General features: G+C 45.0%; 1 long non-coding RNA gene across 6 annotated transcripts in view; it reads right to left on the bottom strand.

Annotated features, from left to right (window-relative positions):
- Positions 1–27,309, bottom strand: part of LOC118006181 — a 177,815-nt gene that overhangs the window by 135,487 nt on the left and 15,019 nt on the right. For 3 of the 6 annotated variants that reach the window (XR_004677988.1, XR_004677989.1, XR_004677990.1), the window contains exons 4-5: positions 26,781–26,989; positions 18,787–18,994 (exon numbers count right to left, since the gene is read on the bottom strand). This is a non-coding gene — a long non-coding RNA (uncharacterized LOC118006181). Of the gene's footprint in view, positions 1–4,590; positions 5,859–7,688; positions 7,823–18,786; positions 18,995–26,780; positions 26,990–27,309 lie in introns of those variants that run through there. The other 3 variants (XR_004677987.1, XR_004677992.1, XR_004677991.1) reach the window with 2 other exon arrangements.

Below are 27,309 nucleotides of genomic sequence, written 5' to 3'. Positions count from 1 at the left end.
TTCCTAAACGAACTGTCCATCAGGGTTATTAAGTCAGTGATAAGGGGTAACTTTTACTTTATAGAAATAATCCAGCTAATAAATGAAGAGTGAAGAGTGAGACCATCACCATTCTGCAATCTCTAATAAAGTAATGGATTTAGTTAATTGAGGATAGTTTCATACAGCCCCCAAGCTAAGACTGGTTTTATATTTTTAGAGAGTGATCAAAGAAAAAAACAAGAAGAATGTGCTCCTCCACAGTGTCCAACATCAGAGAGAGCCAGATAATTTTTGCTTACTTCCAGTGGAAGGGAGCTCACCCCAGCACACAGGAGCAACCTTGCCAAATAAACCAAATCTGAATCTGATCCTCCATCCTCCTACCACTTCATAGGAAGTACAGCAGACAGAGGGATGTGTTCAATGTCCCAAGGAGGACGAATCAGCAAAAGCCAGACTGCTGGAGAATCTACAGGATAAACCCTCAGTTGCACTGGCAAAGAACTGCAGGGAAACCCTGCGGATTAAGACTGACGTGAGAGAGATGTCACCCAGTGTGCCTTGTTAGCATCCTGATTGAAACAAACAAGAAACACACATCTATAACACACACGAGGATGGGGCGGCGGGGGGGGAGACACCCACGGAGGACAACCTGGGAATTTAATGATACTAAGTCAGTCCTGATACAAAGCCATTCCCATTACTTTTGCTTAGGTGTAATGATAACACGATATACAATACACACATATATACTTTACCTATTTTAAACACCTAACAAGTAATTGAAGTTGCTCAGAAGCCAACTCTATTGTAGCAATGAGCACCTCTGTACCACGTCGCCCCGTCTGTGTTGGTCCCCTGCTGGCCTTTCCAGCACTTGCCCCCACATGCCCCATCCACTGTGGTCTCCTTTTCACCAAATAGGAACAGAGAAAGGCCCCCACAAAGAGAGTCTTTTCTCTGCAAGAATCAGATCCCCAAGACTAAGGTGTCTTCAATCAGAAATGCTGCTCCTTTTTCTCCTAAAAGAAGAGAGAAGCAGTTTCTACGTTCTCGGCATCAACTGAGGAGCTTGTGAAAACCTACTTGTGCCCATTGTGCCCAAGAACTTCCCTCAGACCCTCAGAGGCGGCCATGGTTCCCAGCTTCCCGTGTTGACGAACTTTGTCCTGAGCAGAGCCCATCAGAAAGCTTCAAGTGTGGATCCGCATGACCGTGGCCAACATGTTCTCGGTCACCTCCCCAGGATCCGAGGTTCCTGGGCAAAGACAGAAGCCAGAGAGGGAGCCGAGCACAGGCAGCCTATGGAATTGGGGAGCCAGGCAGCTCTACCCACACAGGGAGAGATCTGATCCCTTGTTACTCAGACTCCAGTTCAGCTTACATTGCGACTTTATTGGAAATGGGGTCCTTACAGAGGTAATCAAGTTAGAATGAAGTCATTAGGGTGGACCCTAATCCCATATGACTGGTGTCCCCTAGAAAGGGGAGATTTGGGCGCAGACACACAGAGAGGCAAGAGGAGGTGAGGAAAGGCAGGAGAAGACACAAACCACAGAGAAAAGTCTGGAACAGATCCTGCCTCACCCCTCTCAGAAGAGACCAACCCTGCAGACACCTTGACTTGGACTCCTGCCTCCAGAACCGGGAGACCAGAAATGTCTGTTGTTTAAGCCCTCTGGTCTGTGGCTCTTTGGTGACAACCCTAGAGCACTAACACAGCGGGTAACTCACTCCTGCCCCTTCTCCTGAACATCCCTGTTGTCCGAGCAGATGTTACCCCACCACCGCCCCTCTCACGGCCAGCGATCAGCGACCAAACATGGAAGTACAAAAGGCTGGCCTTCTTGCCTCAAAAGAAAGCAACGTGTGGCATGACTCATGCTCGAGAGGCTTCCGTGGGATCAGGTTGAAGCTGGCCTCCAGTGGAGCCCACATCCTCGCTTAGCTGTCCCTTCACCCCCCTTCCCTTCCCCGGCCCCTCCCTCCCTTGTCCTGAGAGCCCTTCTTCAATAAACCCCTTGCACATGTTCTCCTGTCTCAGGTTCTGCTTCTGAGAGCCTGACTTTAGACACTTAGCAACTGAGTAAGAGTGTCTGGGTAGGCGGGGATCTTTCTGGCCCCTACCACAACTTCACACCACAGAGGCAGGTCCTGACTCCACCCCCGTTTCCTTGTCTCCAGCTTGACTTCCTTCCTCCCAGAAACCTCCTGGCTTTGACAGCTGGGACACGGGGGCACCCCAGAAATCCAACACCATCAGGCATGTTCCAGGGACACAAAGTCCCCCCCTTCTCTACACTGAGCTGCAAAGCAGAGCCCCAGGGACAACGGCCCATTTAATTCCCCACTGCTGCTAGGGCTCCTTCCCCTTGTACTTGGCTTCTGCATGCGTTTTAATGTGCCACTGTGTTGGGGAAGCCTGGGGATCATTACAGAAGCTGCTCAAGTCCTCGTCAGCAAGCCTCACTAATGTAATGGATGAAGGGAGAAAGAAAGAAAAAGAAAAGGAAGGGAGATAAAGCCTTACAGCTTTAAGATTCACTAGGGGAAAAACAATCCACCCATTTTCCCACTAGATTTCACATGGCTAACAGCTTCATCTCCCAGTTTTCTCTTGCAATGAGAAGAAAGTATTTTTCTCTCATTTTGCAGGTGTCTGGGGGAAGAGGTGGGACTCTCGTGTTTTGTTTTCCTTATTTTTTTTTAAACTTTTGATTGAGTTCCTCACTCCAGTACAGCCCCAAAATCACATGGGAAAGGAGAGATTATATAAATCACTTTCCCTTTGATCGTGTTTCAGCAGGTCCAGGCCAACCCACGCTTACAATTTATAGATGGCTTCCACATGTTTGCATAGTAGATGGTTTTGAGGGCGTATGCTTGCTCTTGGAAGCCTGCTCCCCGCTGAATACCGCTGTTCACACTTTAGCAAAGTATCTCAAAGGCAAGTCAATTCCAGAGTAAAAAGACTTCAGAAGCTCCTCCGTCCAGCCAGCTTTCCAAGGCAAAGCTACTGGGGAGTTGTCTCCAGAGATCAACTGTTTTCCTTTCAGAAAACATTCCAGAATATTCAGCCAAAGTTCTATCTTAAGTCGTCTATATTTTAAAATACAGCTGCAATATCAGGAGAAGGAACTGTCTTTTTACTGTTGAGGTTTCTCTCCATCAGGATTTCACTTCTTCCTCTGGGTCATCCCAAAATTGACACCATTTTAGTCCATCTTTTTTATTTCTTATTTTTTAGGGACATTATTTTCATGTCTGTGCCCTAATTTTGATCTTATTTTTCAATCTGGCCTGTCATTGTAATTCCATTCATATTTGTGAAAATACGCTACTTGTCTAACCATCCTAGATTGAAGATTGAAAGATAAGCAAGATGGAGAACCTATGCCTGAGAATTTTAGTCAAATCAAAAACCACCTCAGTAGAATGTGGGGCAGAATACAATGCCTATCACAACAATTTTGCAAAGTGACGCAGGGGTAGATGAGAGTGACCCACTGGGGGCATTCAGGCTGGGTTTGAGGAATAGCCATGATTCCAACAGTTAGAAATGGGAGGGACATGGTTGGGGAATGCAAACATATTTTTGATGGAAAGGACAACCTGTTCAAAGGCCCAGAGGTAGGGGGACACAGGCCTTGTCCACTGCATGGAAGCCGATCCAGTGTGAGCAAACATAGAGGATGGATAGATAAGCAGTGAAGACAGCAAAGGTAGGTTAGCGCCAGGTCATGAGGCCCCTTAAAGGCCTGGGAGAAGAATTTTACCTTAATGTTAAGAAACTAGAAGCCATTAAAAACTTTTTGAACAAATGAGGGACTTGATTATATGTGGTCTGTGTTCATTTTCTAGGGCTTCTGAAGCAAAGTACCACAGATTGGGTGGTTCAAATAACAGAAACTTTTCTCACAGTTCTAGAGGTCTGACGATTAAGCTGTGGGCAAAGTTGGTTTCTCCTGAGGCCTACCTCCTTGGCCTTTCTCCTGCCCCAGATGGCTATCTTCTCCTTGTGTCTCCTCATATGCTCTTCCCTGTGTGTACCTCTCTGTGTCCTAATCTGCTCTTCTCATATGGACACTGGACCTATTGGATTAGGATCACCCCAACAGCCTCAGTTTAACTTAATCACCTCTTTCAAGACTTTATTTTCAAACACAGTCACATTGTGAGAGCACTAGGGGTTGGGGCTTCAACATGTGAATGGAGGTGGGGCACAATTTGGCCCACGACATAGTCTACTTAAAAAAATGCCCTTAAAGAGGATGGAGACCGAACAGAGCAAGAAGGCAGTGGGGTACGGGAGGCTGTTGGAAGCTGGCACAATGGGTCAGTGAGGAACAATGAATGGACCAAGGGAATAGGACTTGAGGAGGTTTTGTGAAAATCAATGTTGGGGAGGGTGGTGAGGAACCAAAGATAACCCCATGAATCTCTATGAGTAGACCTGAACCTGGCATGGACTTTTGCATATAATAGCTCATCAGTAAGTAGGAAGGAAAGAAGGAAAGTAGAAGGGAAGGAGGAAGGAAGGAAGGAAGGAAGGAAGGAAGGAAGGAAGGAAGGAAGGAAGGAAGGGAGATGGAGGAGGGAGGGGGAGAGAGGGAGGGAGGGAGGGAGGTGGAAGGAAGGGAATAGAATAGTGAGAGAGAGCATTTGGGAGAAGACTAGGGTGGAAGGCAAACTGACTTTTAACAGTACTTCTGTTGTGCTTGGATTTTATAAAAATTACGTGTATCAATTCAAAAAATCAAAAACAAAAAATAAAAAATCAATAATTGTGCAACTTCAAAGGACTTTCCATTATGGGCTGGTTTTCTATATTACTGGACTCTCTCCCTGACACCCAGGCATGTATGCTGAGGATGCCATCCCAGAAAACAACCCAGGGAAGAAATCATAGTGGCGAAAGGTAAGGTCAACTTCCAGAAAGAGAAATTGAAATTCGCCAGAACCACAATAAAACAGTTATTTAGAGAGAGCAATTTGATATAAGAAAGGTGAGTCTTGAGCTCTCCCAAGGAGATTCAGTTACTAAAGGTCCCTCTGTCTTCTCCCCAAAAAGCTCATTACAAGGGGGCTTCAGGCTGTTGGGATGAGAGAATGGGATAACCCCTCTACAGTTGTTAGTACCCTCCCAGGGCAGAGTAACTGCCCGATACTTGTTAGCTTCCTATCTGTCATGGATCACACTTTAAGGAGCTTTGTCCATGAGTCACATGGACCAAAGGGTATAGCTATCCCTTTCTGATGCCCCCAAAACTCTTCCCCCCCTTACATCAGAATCCCAACTGTGTTCAGGGGTTAGAAGGCCCTGTGCTTCTGTGGACCAGGCTCTCTCTCCAGTCCCAGGATGAATCTTGATTGGTCTAAGCCAGTCACTGCCATTTTATACCTCTTGTAGGTGACTGATTCAGGTTTGGAAAGGATGCCATCATAGTCAAGTGCCATGAGAGGGGGAATCTGCCGGGAAATATCTGTGAAATTATTCCCTGCTCATAAAAAAGGACAGAGCTACCATCTGTGTGGCATGGCTGGAATTGTAGCAGCCTTCTTTAAACTGTGAGGGAAGCCAACCTAATAGGACAAGCCAAGCCACCAAGGATAGCAGGGAGAGCAGGTGGGGTGAACTGAGTTCCAGTTGATTTTGTTGTTAGTTTATCTGTGGCTTGCAGTCAAAAGTCCCCTAATCTGTATAACTCCCTTTGGTCCATGTGGAAGGGTTTGCTTCCTCTTCATCTGGCACATCTCTGTTTCCTTCACCCAAACTAGGAGCAGAGTCTGGAGGTCCCTGGGCAGGGCTCTGTACACCAGCAGTCATCCAGAGCAGATTACCCATCCCTGAAACAGCTTCCTCTTGGAAGAACCTGGGGAAATAAGTACAAATTCCTGGTAGCCAAAGCTCACACATTTCATGCTGACTCCCTCCCAAGTTGGGCCTTCTGTTCTGGAGTGACTCTCATTGCTTTTCCCTGGACTCCTTCCAATGATTTCGGCATCCTATGCTCGAGTTTCTAAACCCCAATGCAGAATTCCAACTGTGGGCTTGTCAGCTTTCTCCAGACTATGTTCTTAGTGTTTGCCAGGCTTCTTTTCTGATATGAGTCATAGTGCTTTTCCTACTTTATCTGCCGATAAAGAAACAATTCAGCCTCTCCACCCTGCAACCCTGGGCTTTCTGCCATTCTCCCCAGATCCAAGCTCCTTGCTGGACCTGAAATAGTAGCCATCATAACAGTGCCTTACATCGCACAACACAGTTCTCCATAGTTTACAAAGCATTTATGTCCACAGGTGTCATCTAATTTAATCCTTGCAATGAGGTATGAAGTAAGTAAAGCAGACAGAAAGAGAAACACATTGAGAGAGGATGACCAGTTGGGCCAAGGTCAACTGGCAGATAGCTGGCCCAGGTAGGATTCAAATCCAGTTAGACTGAGTGTCTCTCCATCTAATTCAACTCTGTTCCACAGGTATTTACTCAGTTTTCCCTTTGTGCTTGGCACTTTGGGGCTTGCCTGGGACAACCGTGAGGATGAGGACTATGTCAGTGCTCTGCTTAAAAGACAGGGAAAGAGATCAAATTGATGCCAAATACCAGTGCCTGGAAGCAAGTCACCTTTCACTTTGTATTTGTCATGTAAATGTAATGTAGTTCCAGGAATTTGCTATACCCCACTCTTTCTACTAAGAAGTTCTTTGGTGTGTTTTTTCTTGAGCACTATATAGGGAAATGAAAAGGGAGTGGAGGATGGTCATTGTCTATGAAGCTGGTGCTTGGCACAGAGAACAGAGGTAAATGGGGACTGGAAAGGAAAGTCACACAGGAAGGAGGGCTCACAGTGGAGCAACCAGGACTTCCTTGGTGAGCTGATATAAACTGAAAATATTAGCAACATTTACCAAACACTTATTGTGCTCAACATGTATCAATTAGTTATTGATGAGTAACAAATTGCCCCCAAAGTCCAGTGCCTTAAAACTACAACCATTTATCATTTCTGAGTTAGCTATGTGGTTCCAGTGATCTGAGGTGGGCTGTTGTTGGTTTGGCATGCTCGTGAGTCTGTGATCAGTGGGCAGAGTGACTGGGGACAGGCTGCCCTGGGATGGGCAGGATGGCTGGGGACAGGCTGCCCTGGGATGATCTTGGCTGGGGCAATCCTCCAATAGGCTAGCCTAGGCATGTCCTCATGGCAAAATAGAGTAGCATGAAAGGGAGCAGAAGTACACAAGGTCCCTGCCACCCTGTCACATCCACTGTGTCTTTGGGCCAAGGCACGTCACAAGGCAGCCCACACTCAGGGGTGGGGAAATAGATGTTACACCTTGATAAGCAGTCACTTGACAAAGGGCTTGGGAAAAGGGAGAGGTAAAGAATTGAGACCTATTCCATGTGTTGAATTTAGAGGGCTGAGATAAAAACCATTGATAAGTTTGTCTTAATTCTACCATGTGGAAAATAATTACAGGTTGGTCCCATGACCTGTTAATGCACACCAAGTAGGACCACTAGAAAAGCATCATTTGAGATGGTGTTGGTGACTACGAGGTCAAAGGGATATTTTTGCATGAGAGAAGATGGCAGTCTATGCACCTAGAAATAAAAGATCCGACCAAGAACAATGGCTTTCGTCAAGGTTACGGCTATCAGCACCACCCGGGACAATGCTATTTGGGAGGTTTTGAACACTCACCATATCCAGTAGCTCGTGCTCACCATCTGAAGACGGCTTTACACACATTGTTGTGTGTAATCCCCACAACATTCAAAAGTAAGGAATATTCTGCGATTTCTTACTGAGTTTTATTCAGCATACTTCTGAGAACTCTGATGGAGAGAGCAGATGTCAGGTGCATCTGAGATGTATTGTACAAGAACACTTCTACTAGAGAGAGAGGGGGGAAAGATGGCGGAGGAGTAGGGGACCCTATTTCAACTGGTCCCCGGAATTGAGCTGGATATCTACCAGACCACTCTGAGCACCCACAAAACCAGCCTGAGATGTAAGAAGATCTGGATCTCTACAAACAGAATATCGCAGGAGGTTGGTTTTGAGGTACGAAGCGGGGAGCCCTGATTCCGTGGGCAGATATCGGAGGATAAACGGCAGCGAGAGGGTGCCTGGTCGTGGGGATCCTACACCACCGGTGAGTGACAGCCTCACGCACTGGGGACGGGCACAGACTCGAAGACCGGTAGCTTAGGGAAAGGACTTTAGGGCAGCCCCCGGGGTGGAAAACCAGACCGGTGGGGTCAAGCACATGCGAACCGCAGCCCCCCCCAGACAGAAACCAGAGCGACGGTCACGCGCACGCGAACTGCAGCCTCCAAGACAGAAACCCGGTGCGCCGGGGTCCCGCCGGTGAACTGCAACCCCCGGGGTGGAAACCCCGAGCGGCGGAGTCGCGCGCACACGAACTGCAGTCCCCGGGACAGGACCCCAAGTGGAGGAGTCGCGCACTGCGCGGACTGGGAGCGGTTGGCGGTATTAGAAGCACAAAGGGCAGAGATGAGCCCCGACCTGGAGGCAGGACTGGGGGCGCTGCGGAGGGGCGCACAACCCAGGCCGCTGCAGTTTATAGCAGCATGGACAGAAATGGAGACGGTGTGGCCTGGAGAGCTCACTGAAGAACAGACTGAGGTCTCTCTGCTCTGAGGCAGAGGGTTGGAAACAGTCTCTTCTGCTCTGACTTGTCGAAGAGATGCAGAAAGCCACCAGGGAAAGGCGCCAGAGAACAAAAGCCCCAAAGACTGATTCCCACTGAGCCCATCTCCCGCCACAGGGGTGCAGGGCAACTCCGCCCAAACAGGGTTGCCTGAGTAACAGCGGGGCAGGCCCTCCCACAGAAGACAGGCTGGGAAAACAAGAGGCCAGCAACCCTAAGGTCCCAAGAAAACAGGTGCATCTTGCTTGGGTTCTGGTCAATAATTTGGACTCTACACATTCCCTCAAACACCCATCAACAGAATGACTATGAGGAGGAGCCCCCAAAACAGAAAAGACTCAGAGATTATGACTTATGCTGCAGATTTACAAATGGATGCAGATATAACCAAGATGTCGCAGAATGGAATTCAGGCTAGCAATTGTGAAGACAATGGCTAGAATGGAGAAATCAATTAATGGCAACATAGAGTCTCTAAGGGCAGAAATAAAAGGTGAATTGGCAGAACTTAAAAATGCTATCAATGAGATCCAATCCAATCTAGATAATCTAACAGCTAGGGTAACTGAGACAGAAAAGAGAATAAGCGATCTGGAAGACAGTATAATAGATAAAAAGGGAAAAGAGGAGGCCAGGGAAAAACCACTCAGAATCCATGAAAATAGAATCAGAGAAATAAGTGACACCCTGAGGCGTTCCAATGTCAGAATAATTGGAATCCCAGAGGCAGTGGAGAGAGAGAGAGGGCTAGAAGATGCATTTGAGCAAATCGTAGCTGAGAACTTCCCTAATCTGGGGAATGAAACAAACATTCGAGTCCTAGAGGCAGAGAGGACCCCTCCTAAGATCAAGGAAAACAGGCCAACACCCCGGCATATAATAGTAAAACTTGCAAATCTTAGAACCAAGGAAACCATCTTAAGGGCAGTTAGGGGGAAGAGATTCCTTACGTACAGAGGGAGGAACATCAGAATAACGTCAGACCTATCCACAGAGACCTGGCAAGCCAGAAAGGCCTGGCAAGACATATTCAGGGTACTAAATGAGAAGAACATGCACCCAAGAATACTTTATCTGGCAAGGCTTTCATTTAGAATGGATGGAGAGATGCAGAGCTTCCATGACTGGCAGAAACTGAAAGAATATGTGACCACTAAGCCGGCCCTGCAAGAAATATTAAGGGGGGTTCTATAAAAGGAGAAAGACCCCAAGAATGATCTACAACAGAAATTTACAGGGACAATGTATAAAAACAACGTCTTCACAGGCAACATGATGACAATTAATTCATATCTTTCAATAATCACTCTCAACATGAATGACCTAAACGCTCCCATAAAATGGCACAGGGTTGCAGATTGGATAAAAAGACAGGACCCAGGGCGCCTGGGTGGCTCAGTCGTTAAGCGTCTGCCTTCAGCTCAGGTCATGGTCCCAGGGTCCTGGGATCGAGCCCCACATCGGGCTCCCCGCTCCGCGGGAAGCCTGCTTCTCCCTCTCCCACTCCCCCTGCTTGTGTTCCTTCTCTCGCTGTATCTCTCTCTGTCAAATAAATAAAAATCTTTAAAAAAAAAAAGACAGGACCCATCCATATGCTGTCTACAAGAGACTCATTTTGAACCCAAAGATACATCCAGACTGAAAGTGAAGGGATGGAGATCTATCTTCCATGCCAGTGGACCTCAAAAGAAAGCTGGGGTAGCAATTCTTATATCAGACAAATTAGATTTTAAACTAAAGTCTGTAATAAGAGACACAGAAGGACACTATAGCATTCTTAAAGGGTCTATTCAACAAGAAGATCTAACAATTGTAAATATCTATGCCCCCAACATGGGAGCAGCCATCTACATAAGCCAACTGTTAACCAAAATGGAGTCATATTGATAACCATACGTTAATTGTAGGAGACCTCAATACTCCACTCTCAGCAATGGACAGATCATCTAAGCAGAAAATCAACAAGGAAACAAGAGCTTTGAATGATACATTGGACCAGATGGACCTCATAGATATTTACAAAACATTTCACCCTAAAACAACAGAATACTCATTCTTCTCGAGCGCACATGGAACTTTCTCCAGAATAGACCATATACTGGGTCACAAATCAGGTCTCAACCGATACCAAAAGATTGAGATTATTCCCTGCATATTCTCAGACCACAATGCTCTAAAACTGGAACTCAATCACAAGAAAAAAATTGGCAGAAATTCAAACACTTGGAAGCTAAAGAACACTCTGCTCAAGAATGTTTGGGTCAACCAAGAAATCAAAGAAGAACTTAAACAATTCATGGAAATCAATGAGAACGAAAACACATTGGTCCAAAACCTATGGGATACTGCAAAGGTGGTCCTAAGGGGGAAATACATAGCCATCCAAGCCTCACTCAAAAAAAGAGAAAAATCCCGAATTCACCAACTAACTCTACACCTTAAAGAACTAGAGAAAAAGCAACAAATGATGCCTAAGCCATGCATTAGAAGAGAAATAATTAAAATTAGAGCAGAAATCAATGAATTAGAAACCAGAAACACAGTAGATCAGATCAATGAAACTAGAAGTTGGTTCTTTGAAAGAATTAATAAGATTGATAAACCACTGGCCAGACTTATCCAAAAGAAGAGAGAAAGGACCCAAATTAATAAAATTATGAATGAAAGGGGAGAGATCACAACTAACACCAAGGAAATAGAAACAATTATTAGAAATTATTATCAACAACTGTATGTGAAGAAACTGAGCAATCTGGATGAAATGGAGGCCTTCCTGGAAACCTATAAGCTGCCAAGACTGAAACAGGAAGAAATTGACAACCTGAATAGGCCAATAACCAGTAATGAGATTGAAGCAGTGATCAAACACCTCCCAAAAAACAAGAGTCCAGGGCCTGATGGATTCCCTGGGGAATTCTACCAAACATTCAAAGAAGAAATAATACCTATTCTCCTGAAGCTGTTTCAAAAATAGAAACAGAAGGAAAGCTTCCAGACTCATTCTATGAGGCCAGCATTACCTTAATCCCCAAACCAGGCAAAGACCCCATCAAAAAGGAGAATTTCAGACCGATATTCCTGATGAATATGGATTCCAAAATCCTCAACAAAATCCTAGCTAATAGGATCCAACAATACATTAAAAGGATCATCCACCACGACCAAGTGGGATTTATCCCCGGGATGCAAGGGTGGTTCAACATTCGCAAATCAATCAATGTGATAGAACACATTAAGAAGAGGAGGGAGAAGAACCATATGGTCCTCTCAATTGATGCAGAAAAAGCATTTGACAAAATACAACATCCTCTCCTGATTAAAACTCTCCAGAGTATAGGGATAGAGGGAACATTCCTCAAGCTTATAAAATCCATCTATGAAAAACCCACAGCAAATATCATCCTCAATGGGGAAAAGCTGAGAGCCTTTCCCTTAAGATCAGGAACATGTCAAGGGTGCCCACTCTCACCACTGTTGTTCAACATAGTACTAGAAGTTCTAGCAACAGCAATCAGACAACAAAAAGAAATAAAAGGCATTCAAATTGGCAAAGAAGAAGTCAAACTCTCTCTTTTCACAGACATGATACTTTATGTGGAAAACCCAAAAGACTCCACCCCCAAATTACTAGAACTCATCCAGCAATTCAGTAATGTGGCAGGATACAAAATCAATGCAAAGAAATCAGTTGCTTTCTTATACATTAACAACGCAACTGTAGAAAGAGAAATTAAAGAAACGATTCCATTTACAATAGCACCAAAAACCATAAGATACCTCGGAATAAACCTAACCAAAGAGGTAAAGGATCTATACTCTAGGAACTACAAAACACTCATGAAAGAAATTGAAGAAGACACAAAAAGATGGAAAAATATCCCATGCTCATGGATCAGAAGAATAAACATTGTTAAAATGTCTATGCTACCCAGAGCAATCTATACCTTCAGTGCCATCCTGATCAAAATTCCAATGACATTTTTCAAAGTGCTGGAACAAACAATCTTAAAATTTGTATGGAATCAGAAAAGACCCCGAATCGCCAAGGAAATGTTGAAAAAGAAAAACAAAGCTGGGGGCATCACGTTGCCCGATTTCAAGCTATATTACAAAGCTGTGATCACCAAGACAGCATGGTACTGGCACAAAAACAGACATACAGACCAATGGAACAGAATAGAGAACCCAGATATGGACCCTCAACTCTATGTTCAAATAATCTTTGACAAAGCAGGTAAAAACATGCAATGGAAAAAAGACAGTCTCTTCAATAAATGGTGCTGGGAAAATTGAACAGCCACATGCAGAAGAATGAAACTCGACCATTCTCTAACACCATTCACAAAGATAAAAGTGGATGAAAGACCTCAATGTGAGGCAGGAATCCATCCAAATCCTAGAGGAGAACATAGGCAGTAACCTCTTTGACATCGGCCACAGCAACTTCTTTCAAGACACATCTCCAAAAGCTAGTGAAACAAAAGCAAAAATGAACTTTTGGGACTTCATAAAAAGCTTCTGCACAGCAAAGGAAACAGTCAACAAAACAAAGAGGCAACCCACAGAATGGGAGAAGATATTTGCAAATGACACTACAGATAAAGGGCTGGTATCCAAAATCTATAAAGAACTTCTCAAACTCAACACCCAAAAAACAAATAATCAAGTCAAAAAGTGGGCAGAAGAGATGAAAAGACACTTCTCTGAAGAAGACATACAAATGGCTAACAGACACATGAAAAAATGTTCATCATCATTAGCCATCAGGGAAATCCAAATCAAAACCACATTGAGATACCACCTTACACCAGTTAGAATGGCAAAAATGGACAGGAAAAGAAACAACAAATGTTGGAGAGGTTGTGGAGAAAGGGGAACCCTCTTACACTGTTGGTGGGAATGCAAGTTGGTACAGCCACTTTGGAAAACAGTGTGGAGGTGCCTCAAAAAGTTAAAAATAGAGCTACCCTATGACCCAGCAATTGCACTCCTGGGTATTTACCCCAAAGACACAGATGTAATGAAAAGAAGGGCCATATGCACCCCAATGTTCATAGCAGCAATGTCCGCAATAGCCAAACTGTGGAAAGAGCCGAGATGCCCTTCAACAGATGAATGTAAAGAAGATGTGGTCCATATATACAATGGAATATTACTCAGCCATCAGAAAAGATGAATACCCAACTTTTACATCAACATGGATGGGACTGGAGGAGATTATGCTAAGTAAAATAAGTCAAGCAGAGAAAGTCAATTATCATATGGTTTCACTTATTTGTGGAACATAAGGAATAACATGGAGGACATTAGGAGAAGGGAGGGGGGGTGGAATTGGAGGGAGAGATGAACCATGAGAGACTATGGACCTGAGAAACAAACAGGCTTTTAGAGGGGAGGGCGGAGGGGGGATTGGTTAGCCCGGTGATGTGTATTAAGGAGGGCACGTACTGCATGGAGCACTGGGTGTTATACGAAAACAATGGATCGTGGATCACTACATCAAAAACTAATGATGTATTGTATGGTGACTAACATAACATAATAAAATTAAAAAATTAAAAAATTAAAAAAAATAACACTTCTTCTACTGAAGCAAAGAGAAAAGGAATCTCTCTTCTATAATTTGTGTTCCACAAAAGAACATCATTATCTCCAACCAGGCCCCTCAGAGCTATAGAATATTTTAAGGCTTGACATTCTTCTGTTCAAACCTAAAATGAACCATTAGAAAAATTTAATATCTGAAACATTATTCTGAATATATTTTTGTAATTACCTAAATACCAATAGTCAAAATCTTCATGGAGCCCTAAGATCATACTCAATGTGACATCCATGAACAGTAAACAAGTGGGCCAAAAATGGACATCTCTCAATGCTAAAAATCAAAAATTTATGAAATTCATAAACTTCTAAGATTTTAGCATATTCCCCTTTACTAGCAGGCAGTGAAATGGTCATGCTCAAACAAGCAATTCCCATTAAGAAAAGGAATACAACCAAGGCCTTATTTGATCATTGCTAGGGTCAGACTCATTAGAAGCATTCTCTGCTCTGGGGAAAAAAGCCAATGAAGGCAGCCGGACCGATGAGCTGTCAAGAGTGTTGCTGTTCATGCCTTCTTTGCTTTATTCATCTGTCACCACACATTCTGAGCATCTGCTTTCTGCAGGACATGGCCTCAGAGGTAAAAATCCCCCGCTAGCCTCTGCCATAGCTGTGTGAGGTCTAGGGTCTCTGGGGAGGACAAGGGGCCCCACCACCCCAGTGGTCACTGGTTTTTGGGTCATGTCAACGATGTCTACACTTACGTGGGCTTCTGCAGCCCCATCCATGCACCAGGCCATTTCTGCACCTCTCTTCAGGCATTCCCTGTGTTCCTTCCATGCCAATAATCTCCTGTACCCTTCAAGGGATTCCATGCTTCCACCCTCTGCCCCTAGCAGAGTCTAGTTTATACCCTCAGGTGGAAGGAAGGGTGTTGACCTGGTGGAGCCTGCAGTCCACATTCTACATTGGGCAAATCTCTGCACTCCCTTGGCTTTAGATTCCCCCACAGTAGAACACAGGCTCAATCACACACATGCACGCGTGCATGCATGAATGCACACAAGTGCACACACAGGCTCAATCACACACATGCACGCATACAAGGATGAATGCACATGCACGTGCACACACAGGCTCAATCACACACATGCACGCATGCAAGCATGAATGCACATGCACGTGCACACACAGGCTCAATCACACACATGCACATGTGCGTGCATGAATGCACACACATGTGCACATACACACACTCAATCACACAGATGCACACATAGGGACACACACACACACAGAGGCTCACACACAGGTACAGCAACAACTTCCAGGTGACTGATGGTGGAGATGGTGGCAAGAGGAGTGCCCAGCTTACTCGTCTGCTGGTAAAGCCCCAGACCAGGTTCCCAGACACTGACTTTCTCTCTTGTTCTTTTTTAATATAACTCATTTATAATTAGTATCATTGTGACAAAAATATTTCTGAAGAAAACAAAATATTCCAATCAATTTAGTAGCTATTCTAACCTACAGCTACTAAATTTAAGTAATATTCTTCTGAGTAACAACTAAAAAAAATATTTATCTTTATTTTTTTGTTTCAAGGTGTTATTTAAATTTATGTTCAATTAAATTAAATTTAACATATAGCAGAATATTAGTTTCAAGGGTAGAATTCAGTGATTCATCACTTACATACAATGCCCAATGCTCATCACAAGTGCCCTCCTTAATGCCCATCACCCATCTAGCCCATCCCCACCCACCTCCCTCCAGCAACCCTCAGTGTGTTCTCTATAGTTAAGAGTCTCTCATGGTTTGTCTCCCTCTCTGTTTTTACCTTATTTTATTTTCCCTTCCCTATGTTCATCTGTTTTGTTTCTTAAATTCCACATATGAGTGAAATCATATGGTGTTTGTCTTTCTCTGCCTTATTTCTCTTAGCATTATACTCTCTAGCTCCATCCACGTCATTGCAAATGGCAAGATTTCATTCTTTTTTATGACTAATATTCCACTGTATATATACACCACATCTTCTTCATCCATTCATCAGTCGATGGACATTTGAGCTCTTTCCATAATTTGGCTATTGTTGATAATGCTGCTACAAACATCAGGGTGCATGTACCCCCTTTAAATCATAAAGGGGAACGCTCTTACACTGTTGGTGGGAATGCAAACTGGTACAGCTACTCTGGAGAATAGTATGGAGGTTCCTCAAAAAGTTAAAAATATGGGCGCCTGAGTGGCTCAGTCATTAAGCGTCTGCCTTCGGCTCAGGTCATGATCCCAGGGTCCTGGGATGGAGCCCCAGAAGGGCTCCCTGCTCCGCGGGAAGCCTGCTTCTCCCTCTTCCACTCCCCCTGCTTGTGTTCCCTCTCTCGCTGACTCTCTCTCTGTCAAATAAATAAATAAAATCTTAAAAAAAAAAAAAGTTAAAAATAGAGCTACTCTATGACCCAGCAATTGCACTACTAGGTATTTACCCAAAGGATACAAAAATATACATTTGAAGGGGTACATGCACTGTGATGTTTATAGCAATATTATGAATAGTGAAAATTTGACTTCTTCCTTGCCAATTTGGATGCCTTTTATTTTTGTTGTTGTTGTTTTTGTCTGATTGCTGAAGCTAAGACATCCAGTACTATGTTAAATAGTAATGGTGAGAGTGGACATCCCTCTTTTGTTCCTAACCATAAAGGAAAAGCTCTCAGTTTTTCCCCATTGAGGATGATATTAGCTGTGGGTCTTTCATATATGGCCTTTATGATGTTGAGGTATGTGAGTGGAAGGGGAAGAGGGAGAGGCAGAAGCAGATGCCTCGCTGAGCATGGAGCTCGATGTGGGGTTCCATCCCAGGACTCTGAGATCATGACCTGAGCTGAAGTCAGACACTTACCCAACTGAGTCACCCAGGTGCCCCCCCAACCCCATTCATTCTTTAGTAGGATGTTCTTTAAGCTCCATGTATTTGTGGTCTTTCCAAATTTTTTCTTGTGGTTGACTTCACGTTTCATATCATTGTGTTTGGAAAATATGCATGGTATGACCTCAATCTTTTTACACTTATTGAGACCTGATATGTGACCCAGTATGTGATCTATTCTGGAGAATTTCCCATGCACACTTGAAAAGAATGTGTATTCTTCTGCTTTAGGATGAAATGTTCTGAATATATCTGCTAAGTCCATCTGATCCTGTGTGTCATTCAAAGCCATTGTTTCCTTGTTGATTATCTGCTTAGATGACCTGTCCATTGCAGTGAGCGGAGTGTTAAAGTCCCCTACTATTATTGTATTATTATCAATGAGTTCCTTTATGTTTGTTATTGATTGCTTTATATATTTGGGTGCTCCCAAGTTAGGGGCATAAATATTTACAACTGTTAGATCTTCTGGTTGGATAGTCCTCTTTATTATGATATAGTGCCCTTCTTCATCTCTTGTTACCATCTTTGGTTTAAAATCTAGTTCATCTGGGGGCGCCCGGGTGGCTCAGTCGTTAAGCGTCTGCCTTCGGCTCAGGTCATGATCCCAGGGTCCTGGGATCGAGCCCTGCATCGGGCTCCCTGCTCCGCGGGAAGCCTGCTTCTCCCTCTCCCACTCCCCCTGCTTGTGTTCCCTCTCTCTGTCTCTCTCTGTCAAATAAATAAATAAAATCTTAAAATCTATTTCATCTGATAAAAGTATGGCTATTCTGGCTTTCTTTTGACATCCATTAGTGATAGGTGGTTCTCCATCCCCTCACTTTCAATCTACAGGTGTCTTCAGATCTAAAATGAGCCTCTTGCAGGCCTGGACAGTGACTTTCTGTCCAACATTATTAACGTGTCTTCTAAGGTTTGTCACCAAGATTCAATAGTCATAGGCACTGGAGAAGCGTAAGTATTAAACAATGGGATCTCAGGGTGGGAAAGGGGCAGGGAGAAGGCCCTGGTTTGTAGGATTTGTCAATTTCTGTGGTGTAAATACTTCCTCAAGGCCGATTTCAAGCTACCAACATGGCATTGCTGAAAGCCAGGTTGGGAGAGACAGCAGTATGGTCAGCTCTGATGAGCCCCATCAGCTGCTCAGCTGCTAGGGAAGCACCAGTATGAATCACAGGCACGGCTTACCTTCCCAGTCCAAGACCAGGACTCCAAACTCCAAGAAAAAAACAGAACCCAAACACCTACAGGCCAAAGATTATTTGTTCATTTGACAATATCTACTCAAGCAAACTAAAATTACGGAGAAATATTGGGGGGGGGACCTTCCTTTTGACTTTTGGCAAAATGTATAGTTAACAAATGTAGAACATCTTTCTGTCCAGAAACTGGCAGAATAAATATTACTGGGTAAGCTCCAGCAGCCATCACCTTTTATGGAATTTTTGTTTGGTCTGTTTGGGTTTGGTTTAAATAACTTCAAATAGCACATGAAGTCAGAAAAGAAGGAGAACTTACTGGAAATGCACCCCAGTCTAAGTGAGGCCAGTGTGGAAGGATCCTGTGCCTCAGTTTTGCTTGAGGGATGAAGGGTCATCGGAATCTTCGGGAATGACTACCTGGGGCGAGGAGACACAAACACCCACCTTCCCAAGAAGCCGCCAAGTCCTTCTGCATAATAATGGTTCTGTGCCATTATTCTGCAAAATCCTCATCAAACAACTTCTTTTCATTCCTCTGCTTTAGCTCAGTTGTTTGCTGCCCATTTTTATTCAGTTTTCTGAATGTAAACCTGAGGTGACTCCCAGTGCAAACAGAGAAGCTTCTGTTACAGTCCATTTGAAAAACTGCCCACTGGAATAGAGAAAGAGAAAACACATTTTCGTATTTATCCAAAAGCAATGGAGCCTCAAACAATAAGTTAAGATAATAATATTCTTGAGAGAGGCAAAATTCTCAATGCCAATATAAACTGTACACTTGGTTATCTCTATACCATTAAGGAAGTGTCCCAGCCAAATGAACTAAATACACTCTGGATGGCCGAGATCCTTTACAGAATAGCAATCCGAACAAAGGCAAAAGAGAGATAAAAATAGGACACCTTCCCCACACAGCAACCCCCAAGCAGAAAGCTATAAAGCTATTAGGAGTGTGGGTTTAACATCTCATCCTCAGGAGTTTATTAATGAGGCTGTGTGACCATGAGAGCCTGGATTTATGAGTCTTCAAGACTCATACCTGGACACTGGGACTCAGAAAGGTGAACTTTCAGCCATGTTACCACTGCAAGCGTGTGCAGGAGTGAGGACCGAACCCTCGTCCTTCTGGCTTCAAGATAAATTCTCCTTCTACCAGATCAGGAGGGCGTGGGGAGACCACACAACCAAAGCCTTTCTTCCATAGCACCCCTTTAAAAAATAAAATTCCCCTGTGAATTGGAAACATACAAGCATCCCATGTGTGCCCTCTCTACAAACTTGTATGCTGAGTGAACTGAGGAGCACCTGCTTTTGGGAGTAACTGGGAGTAAAAGAGAGGTAGAGGAAGATGCAGCCTAGTGTTCTCCAGAATGCTGAGGTGTGAGGGCCCTGGAGCTGATTCTTTCTCCCAACATTTTGGAGCTCTGCAATCCTGGGCAAGGTCTCTGAATCTCAGTTGTCCTCTTCTAAAAAACGGGGATAATAAGAAGTATCATTGCTTATAATGGGCATAACCCCATTGAAAGTGTTCAGTGAGATAAACCAGGCATGTGGTAAAGACTCAGAGGTTGTCAGATATCATTTCTGCTCTTCATTGATCCTAAGATGCACATCTTCCCACATTTTAATATTTCTTAGTGCATCTGACTGTCCTCAGCAGCCTAGCATTGTGTCAAATTTTAATGGCACATCTTACAATCAGTGGAGTCTTGCTTTGATGAAATACGGCATTGTAATTATCAGTACTATTATCACCAGAGATCTGACCATAAAATAATAATGAGACTGCTTGCACGAGTTGTGGGCAATAAGCAGCCTTATTATTTTATAATAGCACAGCAGGTTTCCCAGCTAGAAGACTCTCCTGGGGGCTGCTGTACAATGGCTAAGATGGATGAATGTTGCCTTCTAGCAGTAACAGACTTTCAATAGATCTGTCTGACTCTGAGCAAGCTCAAGATATGAAAATCCACCTTTCTATTGAAAAACTAATTAGAAGGAAATACTATAAAATAGAAGAATACGAGCAGTACCCATTTGGGCAGTGTTTCTCAACCTTTTTATTCCACACCCCCGCAATGAGGCTTTTAAGACGTTTTAAGACATTTTTGTCCAAATCCCTTTCCCAATAAAATTTTAATATTAAAGACATACTGCATATCTATTCATGTGTTGTATGTATATCAACGTTTTACACATAAAAAGCTGTATAAACACTGTATAAAGGAGTATGATTTTTATGCTCTCTTGAGTACAATATTGCCCCTTTGAGAATGCATGCTTTAGAGACAGATCTTAAAGGATATTTGAAATACTGTATGATGAGAAGTTTTTATTTGCACTCAAATTTTCCATGATGTGTCAACTATGGAAAGGAAGAAACACAAGTAGCCTGTTTGATAAAATGTCCACAGTGGGGTGCCTACTCCACGGTCATTACCGACCAGTGTCTCTCTAGCTGCTTTTTAGACCACATTACCCAAACACACCAGGAAGGTGGCACACATATGAATGAGATTTGACTATTTATAATGGAAGAAAACTTGCCTCCAAGTTAAGTAGACTTTTTTTAATGTGCATGAGTGTTTATCTGCCCTGTGACAAATAGGCATGGGTGATAAGTAGTTTGTTCAAATCACAGTTAGTGGAATTATTTCTACAAGAGCTCTCAGTATTTTTTTTCTTATCTCACACTGTTATTTCTCTAGTAGCTGAAATCAGCATCCTGGTCAACAATTTTCCTGAATATTCTTTACAGGTTATCCCAAGGGCAGGATTCTCTGTATCGTTCATCTCCTTGCCCCTGGGCAGGCTGAAGTTTCCTGGACCCCAGAGGAAGGACACTTGAAGTAGCACAAATAACTGCTTCCTGCTTCTTGCTTTAGTTTTGGCCAAAAGTCCAAAGCAGCAGGAATGATGGACTCCTGGCACCTCTGCCTCAGAGTAGATGGGAAACCCAGGCAGAGGCTTGGATAGAAGATGCACAGAAGGTTCACAGGCAATGAGCTCTGCAGAGCTGGAAATCTTTACCCAGAGGGAGGGAAGAATAGGGGCTAAAGGAAGGTTAATAGGGGAGCCCCAGCTTCTGTGATGGAAATGAAGGGAGGGAGCCAGGGGAGGGAAAGCCAGGAAGGAGGTGGCCAGCTCACAGGGCAGAACTCCAAGGAAATGGTGGGCTCCAGTCCTGGGCTGCAGCAGAGGGAGCCCAGCTGCCCCCAGCCCAAGCTTGGGGACATATGCACAGAAGCCTGGAAGCAGCAACAATGGCCCACGAGTGAACCTGACCCCCATCCAGGGGCCACGCAGGAGCAGGCTGGGAGGTTCCTTTGAGGACTGCTCCAACCCAGGGTAAGATTTCAGAGGGACCTGGGGCTGGGCTCAGAGCAGCACCCACACCCTCACCCCACTGCCCAGGAGATAGGCCATTCAGTCTGCCAATGCCTGTTTAAAGAGGCCAGGGCCTTCCACTTCACAAATGAGATTGTTTGCCTAAAATGTGGAAGGAAGGAGGGAAGGAAGGAAGGGAGGGAGGGAGGAACGGAGGGAGAGAGGAAGGGAAGGGAAGGGAAGGGAAGGGGAAAGAAAAGAGAGCCTGCAAGATTTTCCACCTCAGTAGGGTTCCACGCAAGGAGCTGGGATATTGAATGTGGCCATCAGCCCCTTCCTACTGAGCTTCAGGAAACCAGGGACCCGGTAAGCGCCATCTCTCCTCCCAGGGTCTGAGGCCCTCTTGCCCCTTGGGATGACAGTGTTTGTTCCGATACGGATCCCATCCCTGGCTGTCTCCAAACCTCACCCACGGCTCCTCTCTTCCCATGCAGTGACCTGTTGGAGCCCCTGACTCAGTGGGCCAGCTCGGGGTCCCCAGGAATGAGAACTCTAGAGGCTCCAGAAAAATGTACCATCTTGCATTTCTGGATAGAGTCCCAGGCCTAGTACCCCCAACCCCAATTTTCCATCTGACCAGTAATGACACTCTCTTCTTACTTGGATAAGTGGAGGAGACCAAGGATGAAGAGGGCTGGAAGGGGGAAAGTGGGCCTCACTGAGGAGGTGAAGGGCAGAGATACAGGAAGAAAGACCCCTGGCTCAACTCCACAACTTCTCCTGGCTCCACTTTGCTTCCACTGATGCTCACATGACAGAGGTGCTTTCAAACAGGTCATTTCATACCCAGTATCCACAATCATGTACAACTCAACAAGAACACTGGCAAGAACCACTCATAATTTTCAGTTGGTTGAGTGCATATTTAATTAATTCTAATTCCACAAATGGGGTAAATTCAAAATTTATTTTGCATGATCTTCACCTGGCAAATGATGGGAGGTGACACAGGTAACACAGTGCCGACATAAAGGTGTGTCAAGAGAATGTAGCTCTGCTTATGGTGCATAAGCCAGAAACTGGAAAGATTAGCATTGGAGGAACCTGGGAGGAGAAGGCTTATGTGCACATATGCACATGCAGATGCACATACACACGTGCACACACACCTTGTTGTCCTGTCTACTTTGAACACTGCTGTTATCACAACCTGAATGTACGTCATTGGTTTACTTGCTTGGTCAACAGAGTCTCTGGTGGTGGGGCCCAGTTGACCCACCATTAGAACATCCCTGCGAGCCGGAACCTTGTCTGTCTAGTTCAACCTCAGGATCCCCAGGATCTAGAACAATACCTGGAACAAAAGCCCATCCCTGTTGGTGAGGGAGGGAGGGAGGGAGGGAGGGAGGGCTCAGCAGCCAGGCACCTGTCCCATAGTAAATGCTGAGACCAGTCAGGCTGTATGGTCACACTCAATGCGGTGATGTCAATCTCTTCAGTCGTTCAGGAGGCCAAGTATGAAACCACAAGTCTGGGACAATAACCATCTCTTGAATTCTGAAGTTATCAAAGGGCAACTACATAAGCTAAAGTAAGACACTAAGATGGAGAAAAGGAAAGTCCTTTCTGGTTTCAGATATACAAGAGCCTTGCAGGGAGGGAGAAATCCAACACACCATTGACAGACCCTCGCTGCTGGCTTGCTCGCCATGAGAGGCCTACCTAAGGGGGGTAGTTTGATGTTGGCACTGTCCCGTGAGCTGGAAACGTGGGGAAGGGTCCCAACAGTAGGGCCTTCACTCTGTCTGGAACACTAGGGCTTACATGCCTCGGTTTATAATTTTGCCCTGGTCTGTAGAGTGGGAACATGCTCTTTAGGTTGACACCAAGTAGGCATAGAGTTCTGGCTCACAATGTGTGCTTAGCCTCTATTCTGATACTCTTACACAGAAAGGACAGAAACTGTGTGTCATCTGCCTTGATGAGACACTGTACCCATGTAGCTGGGAGATTTTGGTTTACCATGAGCATAAGCCAACACCTGGAGCAGGATTGTGTCCAAACCCAGTTCCGGTCTACACTGGGGACAACACGAAGGTGCTCATCAGCAAACTGGAGAGGTCCAAGTAGAGGTGGCCACTGCAGTTAGAGGACTCAGGATGTGTCACCCAGGAAAGAACAAAGGTGTGTACACCAGAAAGTGAACGCTTGGAAGGGCCTAGAAACCTTCTACAAGCTTCTGACAAAGAGGAGGAATACAGTCACTCTGCCCCCACAAAAAGGACAAAGGAATTAGACCAAGGGCAGAGGGGAGCAAATACTGGCTCAAAGCAAAGAGACTTGGGCAATGGTTAAAGCCTCTGACAACTGAATATACAGCAGAAAAAAGCATGGTGTTTGGCATCATTCTTCTACTCCATCTACTCGTGATGGGGCCTTGGGCAAGTTAGCTAGTTCTGTAAGCCTCAGTTTTATTGTCTCCAAATTGGGAAATGTAACAACGTCTTCAAAGTTTGCTATGATGGTTAGAATTAAATACTGGGTATTATATGCAACTGATAAATTATTGAACACTACATCTGAAACTAATGATGGCTAATGAATATGTTGGCTAATTGAATTTATATAAAAAAATAAAATAAAATAAAATATATAAAATTAAATAGTATATGTAAAACACTTAGCAAGGATAGTGAGTACCCCAAAACATTAGCTCTGATCATGTTAGTATCATGGGATGCTCATGACATAGTCATCTATTATAGAAACGGATGCTGTTACAGGTCGAATTGTGTCTCCCCGAAAAGGATACATTGGAGCTCTAACCTCCAGTGTCTCAGACCAGGACTTTATTTGGAGACAGGGTCTTTACAGAAGTAATCCAATTAAACTAAGGTCATGAGGGTGGGCCCCAATCCAATATGACTGGTGCCCTTATCAAAAGGGAAACTTGGACACAGACACGCATAAATGGAAGACAGGGGGTGCAGAGACACAGGGAGAAGATGACCTTTGACCCCCCACAGAAAGCAGCCTGAAGCAGACTCTCCCTCCCAGCCTCAGAAGGGACCGACCCTGCGGACAGCTTGATCTTGGACATCCAGCCTCTGGAACTGGGAGAAAATAAGTGTCTGTGGTTTAAGTCCCCTGGTCTGTGGTTCTTTGTTACCGCGGCCCTAGCAAACTGAAACACGTCTCCACTCACCAAGCACGAGGCGACCTCTTGCAGGGGGAGGGGGCTAGACCAGATTAGCATGTTATAAATAGACTCCTGGGCCCCACCACCAGAGACTTGGATTCAATTAGGTCCCAACAGGACCCCAAATCTGCATTTTGAGAAACAGCCCCAAGGTACCAAAAACAGATGCTTGGTTTAGAGCCTCTGGTTGGACAAGCCTCAAAGTATTCTTCAGCTCCGTTTGCCATCCACATGAAGCAAAACATGAGAAGGAAAGGCGTGTGTGCTCACATGCGTGTGTCCATGTGTGTCCGTGTGTTCACGCCTATGTCCTTCTAAGCATATGTCCATATTCAGAAAGGAGCTTCATTGCAAGAGTCCACAAATGTAAATGAGAAAAGGTAAAGAATACAAGTCGAATGGATTTGTCTTTGCCCAAATTGGCTTCCATCCAGACCCAAGGAGCCCCAGCAGTGGTCCTGCCTCTGCCACCCTCATGGCTCCAGCTGAAAGCCTCCGAGCATCCCCGGACGCTGCCGCCACCCGACCTGGAGCAGCCATGGGGCCCCAGGGCCGCAGCCGAGCAGGACCAGCCGGGGCAGCCACAGCAGGTCAGCGCCTGCCGGACCGCGGCGGGTTCTGGGAGCAACCAGAGCACCGGGGCTGCTCACAGCATGCATGCAGATCAAAGTGTGGATTCTTACGAAGTCCAGATTGTACTTGCGGTATGCTATGGGTTCATTTTCCAAGCAAGAACTAGCAGCTCAACACAAAGTGAGCATTTTCTCGCCTGTTGGTTTATATACATATTGGCCAGTTCGGATATACTGAGACCATCCTCCCACATGAGCTATGGTATCAGCTCTGTGCATAAAGATAGGTGGAGATCCACCTGCCACATCCTGCCTGGCCCCAGAGCAGAAGGCTGACCCATGCCAGGACACACAGGCTAATAGGTGGGGACATCTGAACTCATGGAAAATAACAGTACGCTTGGAAAGAGCACTAATTTACCTGTTGTATTGTATGAATGGGGGTTTCTGTGATGTGTCCCGCATAACCGACCACCGTGGTCTGCACGTAGGCAGGCAGGCTAAAGCATGTTGTTTGTGAGACTCATGCATGAGTGACCTCGGGATCCTGGTGAGTTGACATTAGCTGGCCTCCAGGTCAGAAATAGCCCTTCTGATCTGGACGCCAAGAGGTGTAAATCTCGCCTTCTATCTCTTCTGGCTCCAGGCTGCTCTGGCCTCCTGGACTAGAATCTGGGAGGGAAGGCAAACACACCTAGCCCATCATCCTTGAAAATCTCAAGACACGATAACATAGAAATGCAGCTCTCTCCAAACTGCACGTAGGCAAAGAATTGTTTAACTTCAGACCCCATCATTTGCCCTATAAAAAAAGACCCGTATGGAGATGGTCATTGGAAGTCTCACCTGAGGGGAGGGTGCTCCACCCAGGCTCTCAACTGGGACTCCAGCCTGGCTATCTCCACAGGGGGCTGGGGGGGGGGCTTCCCCAGCTAATGAAGGGGTTCCCATGGGGCTTCCCCAGCTGACGAGGTTGGATGTTGTAAGCACCTGATCTGATGTAATTCTGTCTTGTTCTTTACTGCTTATGGTTGCCCTCATCTATGCGCAGATTTCCCTTTTCTTCTGTTTCCATCAGATTTTTATAACATCAGTAAAGTGTTTTTCCCCTTCAAAACTATGAGTACGGCTGCTGTGAATCTTGTCTTCAGAACACCTGTGTAATATTTTCCAATTTCATTTAACTTAAAGCAGACTGAAAAAGTTATATCCACCTAAAAGTTTTATCATTTCCTAGTTCAGCTCTGGTGTTTTTTTCCTCAGTAATAGTTACCTATAGCTGCACAACAAATTACCCCCAAAATGTAGTGGCTTAAAACAACAAACATTTATTATCTCACCATCTTGGTGGGTAGGAATCCAAGGTTTTAGCTGGGTTCCTGGGGCTCAGAGTCTCTCAGGAGGTTACAGGCAATCTGTCAGCCAGGGCTGGGCTCTCATATGGTGTGGGGGCCATGAATCAGCTTCTAGTTCACTCACGTGGCTGTTGGCAGGGCCCAGTCCCTAGCCCATGTGTCTCCTCACAGGACTGCTTCATGGTCTGGCTCTCCTGAAGGTAAGCAAACCAGGGCAGCAAGAGAGAATGAGAGACAGAAGTCACGGTCTTTTTATGACCTAATATCAGAAACAACGTCCATCACTTATGCCACGTTCTGTCCAGTAGAAGCCAGTCATCAGATCCAGCCCACAGTCAAGGGCAGTGTGTTATACAAGGACATGATCCCAAGGAGCAGGGGATGGGGGGCGTTTTCTAGGAGGCTGCTTCCCATTATTTTGACTCAAAGAAGAGTTTCAACACGGCCCCTAGAACAGTGTCTTCCTACATTCTGTCATAAACTGTTCTTTACAGCTCATATCACCAAATCACAG

This window comes from Mirounga leonina, unplaced genomic scaffold, assembly GCF_011800145.1.
Source record: "Mirounga leonina isolate KUSES-001 unplaced genomic scaffold, KU_Mleo_1.0 Mir_95, whole genome shotgun sequence".
Lineage (NCBI taxonomy): Eukaryota > Metazoa > Chordata > Mammalia > Carnivora > Phocidae > Mirounga > Mirounga leonina.
The sequence above is the reverse complement of the archived record's forward strand: the minus strand, read 5'-3'. Positions and strand labels throughout refer to the sequence as shown.